This window comes from Xiphophorus couchianus, chromosome 4 (assembly GCF_001444195.1).
Source record: "Xiphophorus couchianus chromosome 4, X_couchianus-1.0, whole genome shotgun sequence".
Taxonomy (NCBI): domain Eukaryota; kingdom Metazoa; phylum Chordata; class Actinopteri; order Cyprinodontiformes; family Poeciliidae; genus Xiphophorus; species Xiphophorus couchianus.
In genome coordinates, this window is record NC_040231.1 from 9,763,662 (window position 1) to 9,781,027 (window position 17,366).

Here is a 17,366-nt window from a genome sequence, read left to right on the forward strand (position 1 = left end):
TGTGTGACGAACAAAGGTGTCAAATCCCGTTGCTAACAAACACAAAAGCTTTAAATGTCTGGGCAAGGTGAGAGTTCATCTATTAAACTGACTGAAGATGAATACATAAACCAAAAGCTGGAGTATAGACATTTTTTATAAGCGTATTTGTGAGCCTGCCTCTTTATTATTGAATTGAATATAATTTCAGATTTTTGTATAACTTTTCTTCAGGTTAACTTGGAAAGTGGGCTATTATTGTTACGAGTTAATTTTCTAAACTACGCAAAAGTTATTTGTTAGGGATGCTCAAATATGAAAAATTGGACTTATGTTGATATGTGATAGTAATACTGCTGTTATGTTAGATTTACCAATGTTTTATTTAATCTTTTTTTATCCGATTACTCGATTAATCATAAGAATAATCGATATATTACTCGATTACTAAAATATTTTTTTACAACAGCCCTAGACTTTTGTGCCTCACAGACCCACCTGCGGATGGAGGTATTCCACTACTCCCATCACAACCTAGAGTGACTCTCGCTGACCACTCCAGGCCAACAGTCCTGGTGCTGAGGTTTGGACACCACCAGTGGATGGGAAAGTTTGCTGCATCAGAACTTACTCAGCAAATGCATTTCCATCTCCCATTTTAACTCTTTATTTTCTTTTTTTCAAAAAAGCCAAAAAATAACCGCAAGGTACCGTAAAAACCTTTTTGCAAAATTCAGGAAGTTAATTTGAACTTTGCCATTTCCATCAAAATGTTCTAATGTGATACTTGAAAATCACAAAGCACAGCAAGTCATTCATGAGATTAGCATTTTCATTAAATCTCAAGCAAAACCTGCTTCCAGATAACAGGACCAATGTAACTTCTTCAGCAAAATCTTATTTAAAAAAATAAATGACACTATTTCTTGTAATTTAAGAAAACAGGAAAAAAGGAAATTCCACAGGACTTTTTTTAATAATCCACCAAGTATAAACAAACAAAATTCAATTCACTAAGGTTCTCAGCCTTCTGTCACATAACTTCAAACAATTCCAGAGCATCAATAGAGAGATAAAGAGGAAGTACAGGGTCTCCCCGTCATCGCCATCACTACTGATTTATTTCCACCTTAGGATTACCAAAATAACTCCGCTGATTTTAACAGATCTTTAAATGGAGAAAACGGTTTCTTCCTGCTGACTGCATTGTCTTTCTTATACTTCCCTGAATGGTATGAGTATAAAGCACATGAGTGATCATGACGTAGGATAGTGCACAGAATAATCATACAGTGAAACCAACTACAGCAAACATCCACATACACAGGAAAAGATGGCAATAGTCTTATGAAGGAAACCAGTGACATGACATTTGTTTGGGAGGTTATTTTCTGTTTAGGCTTCATAAAGTTTAAACTGAAAAGTCCACTGTTAATATTATAAATCTGTCACAAAAACAACAAAATACAGGAAACAGATGAACCAAATAACACCTCACATGTAGGTATAGCTATAAGTGAGGTACAGATTGATACAGTTTTTAAAAAGTACAATGTGGTACTTAATGCACTATCTGGATTCTAGCATCGTTGCTAAAATACCATCAAAAGTCAAGCAGCAAGTAATGGAACATAAGATTTAATGAATAGCTTATCATTTCTGAAGACACTGAGCAGACAAGTTGTTGAAATGTGGAAAACCTCAACAGTCTCGCTAGAAGCAAAACAAGCAAAAAGCTTTAGTTTAGCTATGAAACAAAGATATCTTTGGGGAAATAGAAAAGAGGGATTTGATTTGTATTTGTATTCAAAAATCACACTGAGAATCCCATACCCAACTCTGACCATTACCATATCCACCATCTTAAGATAGTGCTGGAAAAGACTTTATACAATTTTACTACTAATTTCAATACAAGATATTAAAAAAAACCTTTCAATGTAAACAGATTTCTACCATGTAAACTTCTTAAAACAATGCTGTGTCAAAATACTAGTTTACACTGTCTTTGGTCTAGTCGAATTTACAAAAATTATCTATTCCTTTTTTTCCATTGAAACCTATGTGATAGTCCAGTAAAATACACCCTCAGTTTAAGCATGATAAAGACAAAAGTTAGCTTCCAGTCACAACTGGCATAAAACAATAAGGAAATGCTCTTAACAAGGAGAACATTTGAGTTGGCCAAAGTACAGTCTCTCTTATCAGCATTACTCCACATGGAAAATAATTAACCCTGATATTTAGAGTGTCAACTGGCAGCCAAATACAAAGCACAGGTGTTAAACATTAATGTGGTCTTTTAGTACTTTTTTAAAATGTCGGTGAGAATCAGAGCAAGAAGCAGAGTAGACATCTTCAGTCATTTCTGTTAGATAATGGGAGAATCAGGCTAAATTTTATTTAGATTCTAAATGATAATTTATAAATGTAAATAAATTCTGTTATGGTCATAAAAATTTAGAACTATCTTGAAAACAAACTTTATATGGTGATGATTACATATTCTATAAATAAATGAGTATTATTCAGAGTATGTATTGTTGGAATTACTATTTTTTCTACTATTGGTTTCATGGGAGAAGGAAAATACAGAAAATCAATATTGTTTAAAATATAAATGATTCACGTGCTGTTTAGGGATAACATTGCATTGGCTATTTTGACTGGTGTACCTTTTATAAATCACTTGGATCATTAACATAATGAACACCACAAAACATTGTGATAAATGGAAAGTTCAAATTTTTAGATACATCTTTAGTTTGAAGCCATAGTGGTTAGTGGAATAACATGGAAGAGTATCATTAAATAAATGTTAAGGATTTCTGGTTGAGTTCTGAAATATTTACAACTCTATATCCAACTTACAGAAGACACTGACCGAAAGAAACTATTAATTCATATTAGGGAAGTACTTAAAATACCAAGCTTACCAGCTCCAAAAACATATACTTTCCTCTCCACAGACATCTATAAAAAGGACTTAATCTTTATTTAACTAGACCGTAAGTTCTGTATTAACTTACAAAACAATAAATACATAGGAATAATATGTTTTTCCTTATTACATGGGCGGTAAGAATCTACAAAGGTCAGTAGAAAAAAAATGTGCGATTTCCCAAATTCTCACTCCCAAATATCTTCAGTGTTGAAAGAAGGAGCATTAACATTTTTCACTTTTCTTTTTCTAACAGCACTTCAGGAACAAAATCCAAAAATAGGTGTAGATTAAAAATTAAAGAAACGAGACAAAACAGTCATGAAATGTTAATGCTGTGAATTCTTCCCCTTTTCATTTCCCTTAACCTTTCTAATTTTATCCTTGCTAAATTGCCAGCAGAAGTCAAGCAGCAAGATTTGATCAGGGAAATGGGATGTAAAGCTGTCTAAAATGCCAGTTTCTAGAAATGTTACAAAGTGTAACATCCTTTCTCTGTCAGGAGGTTACCAGTGGGAAACTTCTACTGCTTGAGGCTGAAACACCGAGACTCAGGGGTGAGCTGGTAATAGAGTCCTGGCCATCAAAAAGATCCCCAGGCAGCCATAAGATAGACTGAGCAGGGAGTGTACTTGTAAGTATTTTACTGCGCAAGATTTTAGTCACACTACTCTGCTGTGCAGCATGATTTCCTGAGAAGGAGTAGTGGTAAAATAGATTCTGTCCCCAGGTTGAAAAAGCACGGCTCAGCTCTCAAACTTTAAAATGTTTTTCACAAAGCCACTGTGTAAAAAATTGCCGGACTGGTTGTGGTTAAAATAAATCTATAACACGTCATGTGTAGGTATCACATTTAGTGAGGTAAGGACTGGTTACAGCTTCAAAAAATAAAACATTGTCCTACTGAGGCAGAGAATATGGCAAATTAACAAGTCACTTCTTAGACTCAAAACATTATATATCAAATCAGACTGATGTTTCTTCAAAACATATGGACATCTATTTAAAGAAAAATAATGAATAAATTAACAGTTTGCTAGCTCTCTGATATTTTTGCTGACACAGACTTCAAATTTATTCTCACAAATTGAGACTAAATTAAAGTTTGACTAATGATGCACCATTCGGTTAGACCGAGATTGAAATTGGTCAATTTTACCCTGATCAAAATTATCCAACAAAAATTAACTCCTTTTAATAAAATGCTCCATGCTTTTACTCCAGTTATTTGATTCTAAGGCACTTGTCAAAAAAACCCCAACAACAACGTAATGATGATGGAGGCAGTAAAAATATACATACAACAACAAACTAGAACAACTAACTTGATTATCTAGTTGAGAAGCAACATGCTGTGCACCCCAAGGTCTCCCTGCAACCCCATTATATCTGCTTCAGGTTTGGTCTGGTTTAACAGCTTTGTTACTTTAAAGACATATGCCACTGCCAGCTTTAAAAATATTAAGCCTTTAAGTGTTTCTGAAAAGAAGGCTTTCAATGTTTTTATTTTTTGATCTGCTCATGTCTCAGAGCCTGGAAACAAATTTCTCAGCACAGGAGGACTGCCTTGAAGTCATGATGAATGTTTAATAAATTTTTGAGCAATAACTTCTGGAAGAAAACTATTGAAAGCCAATTTTCTGTTTTGTAGTTCATGAAAGAGAATACATTTTGTGGTAACCGATGAGTTTCCTAATAGCTGTCTAATCAGAGAGGTTTATAATTTTTTATTTAGCATCAATGTTTTCATCAGATTCTATAAAAGTGCACAACTGTTAGACACCCATTTGTGGTTGTCTAACAGGTTGTTGTTTATTAAAAGGTAGTTAGGTTTTCAAAGTATAATTTATCTGCTTTATGTACTTCAGTGAATGGTTAAACAGAATTACACTGAATCAATTTATTTTCTGTAAAATCAGTGAACCACACTGCATTGTGGGAGAGAAGTGAATTGTGAGGTGAATCATTTTTCCCATTACACACATCTAAAACTAATTAGACAGGCAGGATATCAAGATAGGCGTATTGCATCAGACAGCAGATGCTAGTCTTTATGTATTATAGTACTTAGTAGGATAAAGTTTTAAAGAAAGAAAACTTTATCTGGTTGGTCAGAACAACAAAACTCTGGATAAAAACTACAAATAAAATTTATAGATGTGTAATCTTTACAGGGCTGTAAGGAAGCTGGTAGCAGCCTAAGCACAATACATAAAAATTGTGACGGAGATTGGTTTTGATTTACTCACATTCCCCCCTTTCCTCTGTTTCTTTTCCATCATCATGATGTTTTCATCAATATCTGTGAGCTTTAATATTACATCTACATCAGTTGTGGGCATCTGGGATAGCAAAAGTTCATCCAACTGGTCAAATGTACAAAATATGCAGAGCAATCTAAATATGACAGGCTATCAAATATTGCATCCAAGCAGCCAGTAGCAATATTAAAAATGCTAGCAAAAATACTTTAATTACTGTGATTTGATTTATTCTGCAAATTCAGCAACACTTACAATAGGTAGATTTTTCTTTTCAAACAAAAATCCTTTTCAATTTTCTTATGTAATAAAGTACAGCCAGAATATTCTTCCCTAGGTTAACGTAAAGGGAGAAAAAAAAAAAACCAACCACAATTTTGTGAACTAATTTAACTCGAAAGTAATACATTTTTAAATGATACTTGTTGTGCTTAACATGTAAATTTTCATCCCCCAAAAATCAAAAACTGATATACAAGTGATCTTAATCGCACAGTCCCTGATGTGAACTCATGTTGGTATGCGGCAAAACAAACACTAGACAAGAGGGTTATATGGGAAATAGATTAGAGACCAATAAAATAGACCATAATTCACAGAATGTCGATAAAGAAACTATTTAGAACCTCATAAACAGGGGAGTACAGTTTGAATGTATGAAGCATCTGTTTCTGAAAGAGGAAACCGTGCAGAGCTTATGTCAGTTTCCATTTCCTTTACAATTCCTACGCAAGTGGACCATGACATGCTTTCTCACTTTGCATGTAACAAGGTCTATAATAAAAATGCATCACCCATGTGCATGTTTCTTATCAGACACCAAACTCTGCACGCCTGGGTGAGAGACTCATGAGACTGCCTTTTATTTAAACTTTGGTGCTGAATGCATCTATGTAGCGTGACACAGAGCTAGCAGGGTCTACTATATACTTTCTGTAATATAATGTTGCCCATAAATACCTGTATCCTGTTAGACTGTGCATGAGAGTCTCCAATAAATCCGTCCTCTTTTATTGCAATCGCTGATTATAAAAGATGAAGAAACATGTCGGGGGGGGGGGGGGGGGGGGGGGACGTGGAGGTCAGCGGGCCTTGGATGGTTTTCAAATGAGCAATGAGATGGATCCTGTGCAGACAGAGGAGCCATTTCTTCTCTGTTGAGCACATAAGCCTGGCTCAAAGCTTAACATGAGACAGCAACACTGCTATTCACAGAAACAAGCCCTCTCCCCTCCCTCAAAATGGATTCAGAGCTAATTAAAAGACGGCCAACATGAAGCTTTTAGAGCAGTCTTGTGCTGCTGGCTGCACATCAACTGGACAACTCTCACCTGATGGGGAATCAGTGAGGATTACTGGCAAAGAAATGTGTGACAAGAGGCACAAAGTGGTGTTCACAGGGTTCATCTGAAATGCTTCAGCCACTTGGGCCAAGCACTACAACCTGAAAGCTTCTTGAAACTATAGCCTTTTGACTAGAATCACAATAAAATACAAAAAGTAATAAACTGTAAGACATTCCGGCACACGGCTAGCAGTTCAGCCCTGACAGATCTGGCATATGGGTTGCTAACATGTTGCAGTCTGGTTCACAAGATTCATCAGAGAATAATGAATGCCAAGCCCCTACCCTCTCCAAACAATCATGGTAACAGATTTCTCTAATAAGATATCCATCAGCTCCCACTTAACCAGCACAGAACAAGCTGATGACATTTCATTTCACGATTTAGGCATAGGCCTTTTACCGGTATCAAGGTCTACAAAGGTTTTGTGGAGGTACAGTTTCAAAACTGCTAAACATTTGATCCACATAGTTTCTATTAGAGATTCACAAACAATTCTCAAACTCCAGAGACTGGAATCTGACAATTATGTCTCAATTGGCAGGTCAAAAAAATTAAAATGTTGACATTTCTGTTCTATTAAAAGCATCAAAACTAAGAACTTTCACAATTTGGGTCTACAGATACGTATATGTATGCACTTACTAGCACTTTTTAGGTTAATTAAAGTCAGATAAAAACTTAAGAACCTATGTTGCTGCATAAATAGTAATTGTTTTCTGGTTGGATTAAATGTTACAATTGAAATACCATTTTTTCTTCTTTTTCATGATTTAGTCCTTTGAAAAGACAATAACTTAAAATGGGAATCAATCTAACACAGAATTGGTTGATCAGGTCAAAAGAAAACGAGATAATTGTAAGCCAGAAAACTAGAATTGGTCCATTACTATTTCCAATAGTTCATAGTCTGTTTGATGATATGCAAGAGAAATTAACCACCCATTACTCTTAATATACAAATTTTCAACAACAGTTGCCAAAATACAAGAAGGATATCTATATAGCAGCTGACTGCAGGCTTTACCCTAGCAGATAATCTCACAAACAAACTTAAACTTGCACTAGCAGTGTTTCTCAATTCCGGTCCTCAGGCTCCCCCTGCCCTGCATGTTTTAGGAGTTTACCTTCTGCCACACACCTGGATTGAATCTGTGGGTGATTAACAGACTTCTGCAGTACTTGATGGTCATGCAATCATTTGAATCAGCTGTTCTGGAATAGAGGCACATCTAAAACATGCAGAGCAGGGGGACCTGAGGACTGGAACTGAGAAGTGCTGCACTAAAGCAATTACTGCACAACAAAAACAGAATAAAAAATTTATAAACATTTGGAAATTATTTTATATTTTTGCTTCAGTTAATATGTCATAAATAAATAAAAATAATGAATAAATGTAAAGTGTTACTGCCAACATTATTAAAACAAATAGTCTATATGTTATATTATTTTGGCAACATTACCTCTATAGTAATTGTTGCTTTTTCTCCTTTTACTGAAAAGGATTATACAATGTGATTTTTTTTTTTTTTTACTTTTTCCATTCATACTACTACTAATAATAATGAAAAAAGTATATTTACAACAGAAGAGTTTTGTTTTGGTTGTTTTGTTTTTCTGTCAAGAGTTCAATTAAAAACAGAGCCAAGTCAGTCACTTACAAGCAACAAGCCAATCTAACCAGACATTCAAGACTGCAATGCCAGAACTGCTGGTTGGTCAAACCTGCAGAGGCAACAAGATCTGAACAGGAAATATGGTCAAATCTGACCTACCACAAAACGCCAACATGTTAGATAAGAAGCGCAGACACTGAGATAACACACTAATCAGAAGAAATGTTCCCTGAGAACAGCCCAATGCTAAAGATCAGGACCTGATTAACCTGAGAGCCCTCACCTATATTTCTCTGGAATATTACTAACTCTGTGTATAGTAATATTACACCACATGCAGTCACACATGAATTGTTATTGTCAGTCCTGTCATGGCTTGTACAAATACGTGCGTTTCATGATATCAGATGTTTACCTTGATGAACTGAAAAAGCTAAACAATGCCAAATTTGCAGGGACCCACGAGCTTCTTTTGAGTGCAAAAATAAAATAAGTGTGAGTATCTTGATCCACGTTTTAAATGGACGGAGCAACGCATTTTATTCACCCATGCTTTACAGAAATGATCAAACTGTAAACACAAGATTGTTTCATTTATCTGCTGCTGAAGCTTGCAGTTGTCAATTCAGAAAAGACGTGTAATATGTGTAGCACAAACACAAAAGGTTGAGGTTTAACCAGATTCTAGCTCTACGTTAAAGCTACTAAACACATTGTCGGACATGAGTTAATCAGGCTAAAAACGAAGTAGTAAATCTCAATATTTACATGTTTAATGTGAACAGATTTATTTACTTTAATTCTCTCACTCACTAAATCCCAGTAAGCAGTTCTTCCCCCTTTTTTCCAGAATGTCAATTTATTTTACCCAAAGCTTTATGAATGGTATTCCGAGAGGAAAATAATAATTGAAAATCTTAACCTGTCCGAATATGGAAGCAGAGGCTAGGAAAAAAATGGGGTGACTCAGTGGTTTGGGGTGCAACTACTGAAGCGCCAATGACATAATGGTCATTAAAAAAAGCACATAGAGGAGACATAGAAATGATTTTATTTGCTTTGTGTGCGGGTGCTTATTATTATATTGCTAACCGTATAAGCAGACACAAAGAAAATGTAAAACCTAGTCAGACCTAACATACATCTGAACTACTGTCCGATAATGGATCTCGTGACGTTACTGACCATTGAGCAGCAGCTAACGCTAACACTGAGCGAGATTTAAGGTTAGCTCGGCCGTCTTGGATCATTTCTCCCCACACTGTTTGGGAAATGTAAGCTTAACACCAAACCATTGAGATTAAACCACATTCCGCGGAGAGCTGCCCTGAACCTCCCCCTGGTAAAACGCTGCAGCTGCAGCAGCAGCAGCAGCAGCAACAAACCGAGACAAAACAGTCACTGCGCTGTGGCCAACTCACCCAAAAGATACCGCTGAGGTGTCGAGCAGATGCGGCTGGAGGTTAGCGATGAACGCCCATCAGTAAAACTTCTGCGGTTTGGGGGCATCCAGTTTTCGCGGGGCTAATGTCGGACAATCCGAAACGTGGCTCGGCTTTGACGGCTTTCTGTCCTCTGACTGCATATGTGTGTGTTGTGTTTGTGTGTGTCTGCCAGGCCTGCTGCTGCTGCTGGAAGGAAATGGGCTCATCTCCGTCACCGATACGCGCATGCGCATGCAAGCAGCGACGGAACAGTGAACGGTGTGTGAGCGCAACCGCGTGGCCAACAGGTGAGCGTCAACTGATGGCAAACTTGTTACATGGTTTTAAACGTTTTCTATGCCATACCAGCTCAAAACAGGGCATTATTTTGAAGTGGAAGGAAAATGATGCATGTTTATTATTATTATTATTATTATTATTATTATTATTATTATTATTATTATTATTATTATTATTATTATTATTATTGTTGTTGTTGTTGTTGTTATGTTAACGTAATCTTAAAATCTGAAAAGGGGGCTATAGATGTCTATTCAGGAATATTTACTCGCTTAAACAAAATCCACAATCCACTGCAACACAAAGACAAAGAACACCAGACAGATTTTAAAACAATACCACAGGACACTTATTAGTCCAGCTCTCAAATATGGAAAAAGTATTGCAAAACCTCTGGAGTAGACGCATTGATACTACAGCTTAGGTAGGAAATGTTATTGATTAAATGTCTTCCAGAAATTCAGCTTTTAAGTAAAAGTGACGAGAAATAAAAACTATTGTTTAAAGAAATCCATCATAATTCATGCCTCAAACCATGATGCTCTGGTCATGTACTATGATGTACATATTAGGACATTCTCACGTCTCAGGAAATCATCCTCATCTGAGGCAGTTAGAACAAACTGTCTCAAATTTCTTTTTCTTTCCCATTAGGGTCATATTTATTATTGCTTCTGGGAGAATCCAGGGGAAGAAACCCTGATATTGTACCAATATTACCACTTGCCTTGAATTAGCCTATTCAAGGCAAATTAAATTAGCCTTGAATAGGCAGATTTCTAACCTATTCACGTAAAATTGTATTATTTTCTCTTTAATTATCCATCCAAAAGTCCTTGTTTCTTTGTTGTCTTAAAAAATTTCTCATGTCTCACGGTCCTAGGTATTTCATTATAGATTTAACCATTAATTTATTGCTAATTGTGTTCTTCTCCCATTTCTACCTCTGTTGCTGCTGTTGGTATGGTTTTAAATGCTCGTGTATTTGCCTTGCAGTGTGCCAAAATAGCACGTTGATGACGTATTTTGAAACCCACGACCTGACAATAGCGCCACCTGTTGGGAGCTTCTCTGTGACTCCTGAGAGCTTTTATTCTGATGTTTTTTCTGACGCCTTTATTTCTGAGACCTTTTTATCTAATGCTGTTTTTTCTAAGAGCTTTTATTCTGACACCCTTTCATCTGAGGCCATTTTTGCGTCGACTTTTTATTTTGATGCCGTTTAGTAAGAGGTCTGCTGGCTTTTTGTCTGTGGTCTGACATCTGAGGCTGTTTGATCTAATGTGTGAGGATTTTTCCTGAGACCTGAGGATGTCCTAATATGTACCGTACATATGAGGCTTTTTGACCTACACAGAAAACAGTGTTTGATAGTAATCTAAACCTCCAAGCTACTTGGATACCCTCCCCACTAATGGTGGTTTGCAAGAATCATCCTGTGAAAATGCTTTTCATTAGAATCGACAGGGAAGTGTGTCAGAGATTATTTGAAGATGGGTACAGCTAAATTCACGTCAATCAGATGAAAAGGGAGAGACCTAAATCTATTTGGAAATCTGTGACAAGACTTGGAAAAAACCCTGATGTTTACAGATATTTTAATGTAACTTGTTTGTGCTACTACTAACACCAGGAAAAAGGATTTTAAATACAGTGTAGCAATAGATTACTGGGGATTTACCAAAAAGTGGTTAAATGGGGAAATGTTCAGTCATGAGAGGTGCTGCGTGCTCTCTTCCAGAAACTTGAATACGTTTCAAGTTTTGTTTTGTCTTTTAGCAGGAACTTCTGTAATGCTATGTGTTGGTAAATCAAACTAAAACCTTCTTGATCTCTGTGCTGGTTGCATAAAGATGGCATATTTACATCTGAAGGGTGAGTGGAAGTTGATGGTGCGTTCCTGACAAAACTTAATTGGGAACATTAATATCTTACAGGTGGAACTGAAAGTTAAGAAAAACTTAAAGTTGTGCGCCATTTTGACTCCATCGCCTGAAGCTGCTTACGATGGAGGATCAATTCTAAGCACTGAAATCCAGTTTCTGTTTGCTGAGTCAGTAGCTGACTGGGCGACTGCAGGACCTGCTGCCTCTGAAGTGGGTTCTAGTGGCTGTTGAGGTGGTTCTCAGACACGTACAGGATGGAATAAATAATCAAACGATATTTCAGAGTTATTTAAGTCAATTAATGCAGAAAACTATTTCCATCATATTCATAAAAATAGATTTGTTGCGTGTGTTAGGTTGGGATATTTTAGAAACGTAAGCTTAGGATTTTTCAAAGATTTCTCAGGTTGTCCACTAGATGGCGACATTCTTTTGATTATCTAGTATACAGCAGAGGACAAATCACTATACAAAGAGTTCGTTACTGATCATAGATCTTTCATCAGTGCAACCAAGACTTGCGTAGAAACTGAATCTAAACATTGAAATATATTTTGCTCCTCTAGGGTTTATTTAGAAAATAATTTCATCTGTAGGATTAATTGTACTGCAAGATACAGCGCTGTGAAAAAGCGTTTGCCATCCCAGATTTATTTTGTTTACTAGTGGTTTTGGCTTTGGAGTTCTCCTGTGGTGGCCATTTTTGTTCAGCTTCTTTTTTATTGTTAAACCTTTAACAACACATGCAAGAGAGGTATGTGGCACTTTAGATGTTGTTTTGGGTTCTTTTGTGACTTTCTGGTTGAATACTCAATACATTTTGAGTGATTTTGATTGACTAACCTGTCTTGGGAACCCCCACTGCTTGTGTATGTTTTTTTGCCCTTGTGGGCTATAGCTTAAACTTTTCTTAATCACAGTTAATTCATACAAAAAAGGAGACAAACAGACTGCCAAAGTGAAAAAAGATGCTAAGAGACAAACAAGTTATACAAGACTGAAACAGTCAAAATCCCCAACCAATAACGGATTTCCTTATTTCTATTCTGTGTACATAATCTGTTTGACCTGGTACGTGCCAAGGTAAACAATCCATACCCTTTCATGTTTTGTCACGTTACCACCTGCAAACTGTGATACATTTAAATGGGAATTTACACGACCGAACAACACAAACTGTTAAAATGAAGAAAATTTTGATAAGGCTTTCAAAAATGTTAAAAAATACAATCTGGAAACTGCAGTCACTAACAAAATTGCTCTATTTAGACCTTAGTCCTTCCTCCCATCAATCCCGACTGGCTTCAGTGTGTCTGCTGAAAAACTGGATCCCCAAAGAAGGATGTTTATGTTTTGTACTCTAACCCTGCTTTAAAGTTCCCATTAACTGTATTCTTAGTCTTTTGACTGGGTTCCTTTCCATGATGCAGTTTGGTCCCTAATGTTCTCTAATATCTGATGCCCTCATAGTACAGCTATTTGTTTCGACCATAAATTACACATAGCTGGTTTTTGTTACTGATAAATAAAATTACTTACTTATTTCATTTAGAAATAATGACATGCTTAGTTAAAACATAACTGCTTTAACCTGAACAAAGTACTTAAGAAAACATTAAGCAAAAAAAAAAAAAAGACACACATGAAGATTAACAAAAACTTTTGTAAGTTTCATCAGCTAGGTCAACTAGCTGCCATGCCAACTAGAACCTAGTTGGCATGTTTACTTGTAATGTAATGTTTATTATTAATATTTTAACATGAAATCTGAAGTGAATTTATTCAAGCCAAATAGTTGTAAAAATCACTAAATGCTAGTTTAACAGTGAATGGGCTTCTCCGAAATTAAACTCCGAAATTCAACAATAGACCTGTTTATTTTTTTTAACTAGTTCAATTGCTTACCATCCTGTGCATAAAATAAGATGTAAAACCTAAAAACAAAGTACAATTAATTTCTCTAAAAAACATGCACTACTTCTGTTATGCAGTTAAAAGTAAAAACTCAAATCTAGGTTTCCTTTGAAACACTGAAACATATCAATACTAACAATTTTTATATATTTTCAGCTACATGTATATGCTTGTACATTCAAAGAATTATTAGGAAAATGTTATCAAATTATTGCATCTCTCCTTATTTTTAATTGAATTGAATGAAGAAGCAATTGATGACTGATGACAGAGACAGAAATAGTGGCACACCCTTTGATCTTACCTTTGATCCTGGCAGAGCAGTGCTAAGTTCAACTTGATCTGAGCTCTCAGTAGTTCCGGATGTACATTTGAGAAGCACCATATCACAGTGACAAATTGATAAAAAAGTATGAGACAAACCTGTTTGTTAAGTGATCCACTGAGTTTCTGTTCTGTGATCCTAAATAAGACAAACTCTAGAAAAGGTGAAGGAAAGAAAAAAACCGAGCTGCACTGCTTTAGTCTATGAAGATGTTTATGAAATAGTGTTGCATCAAACAAATCGCATCGAGGATCAGAATTAAATCCCTAACACATATAAAAAATGAAAAACACAGAACAAAACTGATGCATATTCCGTTAAGAACTGTTAGTGGTAAATAACCAAATTCATTCTCATTCAGAAGGCCTTACTGCAATTAAAGACTGTTTCTATTCAAAATGTCCATACTTTTCCATACTCAAATTTCGAAATTTCCCAATTCATTTCATTCCATAACTATAAAAGGTCACTATGACCATTACAGTGGTCAGGCTTTAAATAATTAATCAGATTAAAAAAGCAAACAAACATGGATAGGTGGATGGATGGATGGATGGATGGATGGATGGATAGGTGGATGGATGGATGGATGGATGGATGGATGGATGGACGGACGGAAAAAAGTCTAAAAATACTGATTGGTGAAAAAAGCACTGTGTATGATGCTTACAGGAGCTGTTGGAAAACAATATTTGTTCATCATTTGGAAAAAATACATGATTCAAATATTGTTTCTATAAATTACAGAACTTGACATTTCATAATATTTTGTTGTTTTTACTTTTAATTGAATTCAACAAAAAACTACCTGCCTCTAACAATCCTACTGTGAAAAAAAGAAAAGAACAAAAAACAATATAAATCTTCTGGCTGACCAAATTTTGTTCCCATCTAGCAATATTCTCTGTTTTTCTTCACCATTTTCACTGCTGTCTGTGGCAACAAAAGGAAGACAGGCAGTCTTTACAAAACATGGCAAACATGAGGTGCTCAGAGTGAGACGCCCATTCCCAGTGGACCCTGAGTTCACACGCACCATCACATGATTTCTGACCAATCCCCAGTGATTTTCACTGGGACTGGGCTGTACTGGGCTGGACCCCCCACATTAGCGGTTGTGTCAGTCATAACACACAGCAGGGTTGGCGTGACAAAAAATGAGAAACATCCTACATACCTGAACACCTGCACCTGTATACAAAGATCCTGTGGTGAGAGATTTGGAGGGACTACACTTAAAGAGAGGCATGGCTTCCAGTCACTCACTGAAGTGCAGTTCCACATTTTTGCAGTATTACAACCACAAATGTATCACTATATTTTATTGAGATTTTTTTTATGACAGACTGATAGAAAGTGGTAGACAACCACGAGGAGTATTTCAGGTACATTTGTATTTAATCCCCATATGAGCCAATACACAGTAAAAAACTCTCTGGCTTTAATAACAGCTGTAAGTCTTCTAAGGTATGTCTCTACCAGTTTTGCACAAGATAAGACTGAAATTTTTTAGCATTCCTTTTTGCAAAGTCAAGCTCAGTCTGAGTTGATGGAGAGCATCTGCAAACAGAAATTTTCAACTCTTGTCACAGATTCTATTAGATTAGGCCTAGACTTTGACTTGACCATTCTAACATAAATACGCGTTAATTTAAACAATTCTGTTGTATCTTTGGTAGTATGCTAAAGGTCACTGTCCACCTTTCTCGTCTTTTGCAACCTATAACAGGTCTTCTTCCAGGACTTCTTCCAGCATTGGCCTATATTGAGCTACATTGATCTTCCAATTAACTCTGACTAATTTTCTTGTCCCTTCTGAAGAGAAGTATCCTCCTAACATCATACACCATGGGTATGATAGGGTCACGGTGATGGACAGTGTTCCCACACATCCAGAATTCTGCATGTAAGCCATAAAGTTACATTTTGGTCTCAACTGATCAAACACCTTCTTTCACATGGTTGTTGTATCTCCATGGTGGCTCAAGGAAAACTTTGAATGGGTCTTGACCTTCTTCCATAAAAGCTAGACTAGTGGAGCGCAAAACTAATAGCAGTCCTATAGACAGATTTTCCCATTAGAGCAGTGAACTTCAACTTAGTTACTCAAGGTCTCTTGACTGTTTTTTTAAATTAAGTCTTTCCTTGTCACTCATCATTTTGCAAGAATGGCCATGTTGTGTTACATAAGGTTTGGCATATTGGTTTAAACTTTTACATAACAGCTAATAAAAATATAAAATGTAAAGTTACAAAATGTGTCATTATTTTTAACCTTTACAACAATGTATTACTTTGTGTCATTCCATCTGTCATGATTTGAGTTTCTCTTTGGTCAGTTTAATTAATTTAGTCCTTGTGTTGTTCCTGTTCTCCGTTACTTGATTATCTCCTCGTGTATTTCAGTTCACCTGTTCTTCCTATGCTTGTTGGTTCCTGCTTGTTGGAATGATGTTGTTTGCTTTCTGGTCGCTCTGCTGAGCCCATTCGAGTTCTCAGTTTTTGTTGTGGAGTTGTGGTTCTACCATTAAAGAGAACCTTTTCCCATCTTACCTGGTCGCCAATATAATTCTTCCTCTTCAGTTCAACACTATTTCTCACACTCATATACAGTAGATAACTCTGACAAAAGCATTGAAGTTTGTGTTTGAAACATGACAAAATGTAAAAAAAAAAAAAAAGTGTATCTGAAAAGGATATTTGTCAGCTTTTAACACAAGTGGAGGACCTTTGACAAACTTTTGTATTCAAGAGCTGTGATCATCCAAGAAAACATACTGAACAGACTTGCATGAACTATCCCTTTGGTTGGGCTTTTCTGACAAAAACATTCAGACAGAAATTCTTAGTAACACTGATTCAAAACAGAGGAAACAGAAGCCATCAAATCCAATGTACCAGTTGAACAACAAATAGAAGGTAAGTAAATAAATCTGGAATGATGAGAATTTCCCTAAAAGGAATTGTTACAACTCAACCCTGAAGAGGAAAAGAAGGCCATTATTGGCAGGGAGAAAAATTACAGTAAAGAAGCATTTCCTGCAACACGCTTATAAAATATGTTGTGGCTGTGTCGATGTGACACCTGATGAAAAAAATCTGAATCAGGAACAGTGAAGCCACGATTAGATCATTATCAGCTTTACAGCAGCAAGTATTGCTTGAAGTGCAAGTCCTAAAATACAAAATGCATGCTGTGCATTTAAATTAGTTGAAAGAAACCCTTATTTATTTACCTCTTTAATTTTTAACAACTCTATAAAAACCACCACTAATTATCAGATGACAATATGGACATGCAGACTATCTATACATTTAAAAATACCTTTTTTTTGTAGATAATCTTTCCTGGGCCACAATGAAACTCACTC

At 36.0% G+C, this 17,366-nt stretch overlaps 1 protein-coding gene and 1 long non-coding RNA gene across 3 annotated transcripts in view; one reads left to right on the top strand and one right to left on the bottom strand.

Moving 5' to 3' along the window:
* The window catches only part of cskl (c-src tyrosine kinase-like), a 46,263-nt gene extending 36,496 nt beyond the window's left edge, over window positions 1-9,767 (bottom strand). The window contains exon 1 of one of the 2 annotated variants that reach the window (XM_028015152.1): window positions 9,568-9,767. The gene's annotated coding sequence lies outside the window, so the exon portion shown is untranslated. The remainder of the gene's footprint in view (window positions 1-9,567) is intronic. The other variant, XM_028015151.1, reaches the window with a different exon arrangement.
* Window positions 9,768-9,803: 36 nt separating this feature from the next.
* Window positions 9,804-16,547, top strand: LOC114143275 (uncharacterized). Its single transcript, XR_003595208.1, has 2 exons — window positions 9,804-9,878; window positions 11,808-16,547. It is a non-coding gene; the product is annotated as an uncharacterized LOC114143275 (long non-coding RNA).
* Window positions 16,548-17,366: the final 819 nt, after the last annotated feature.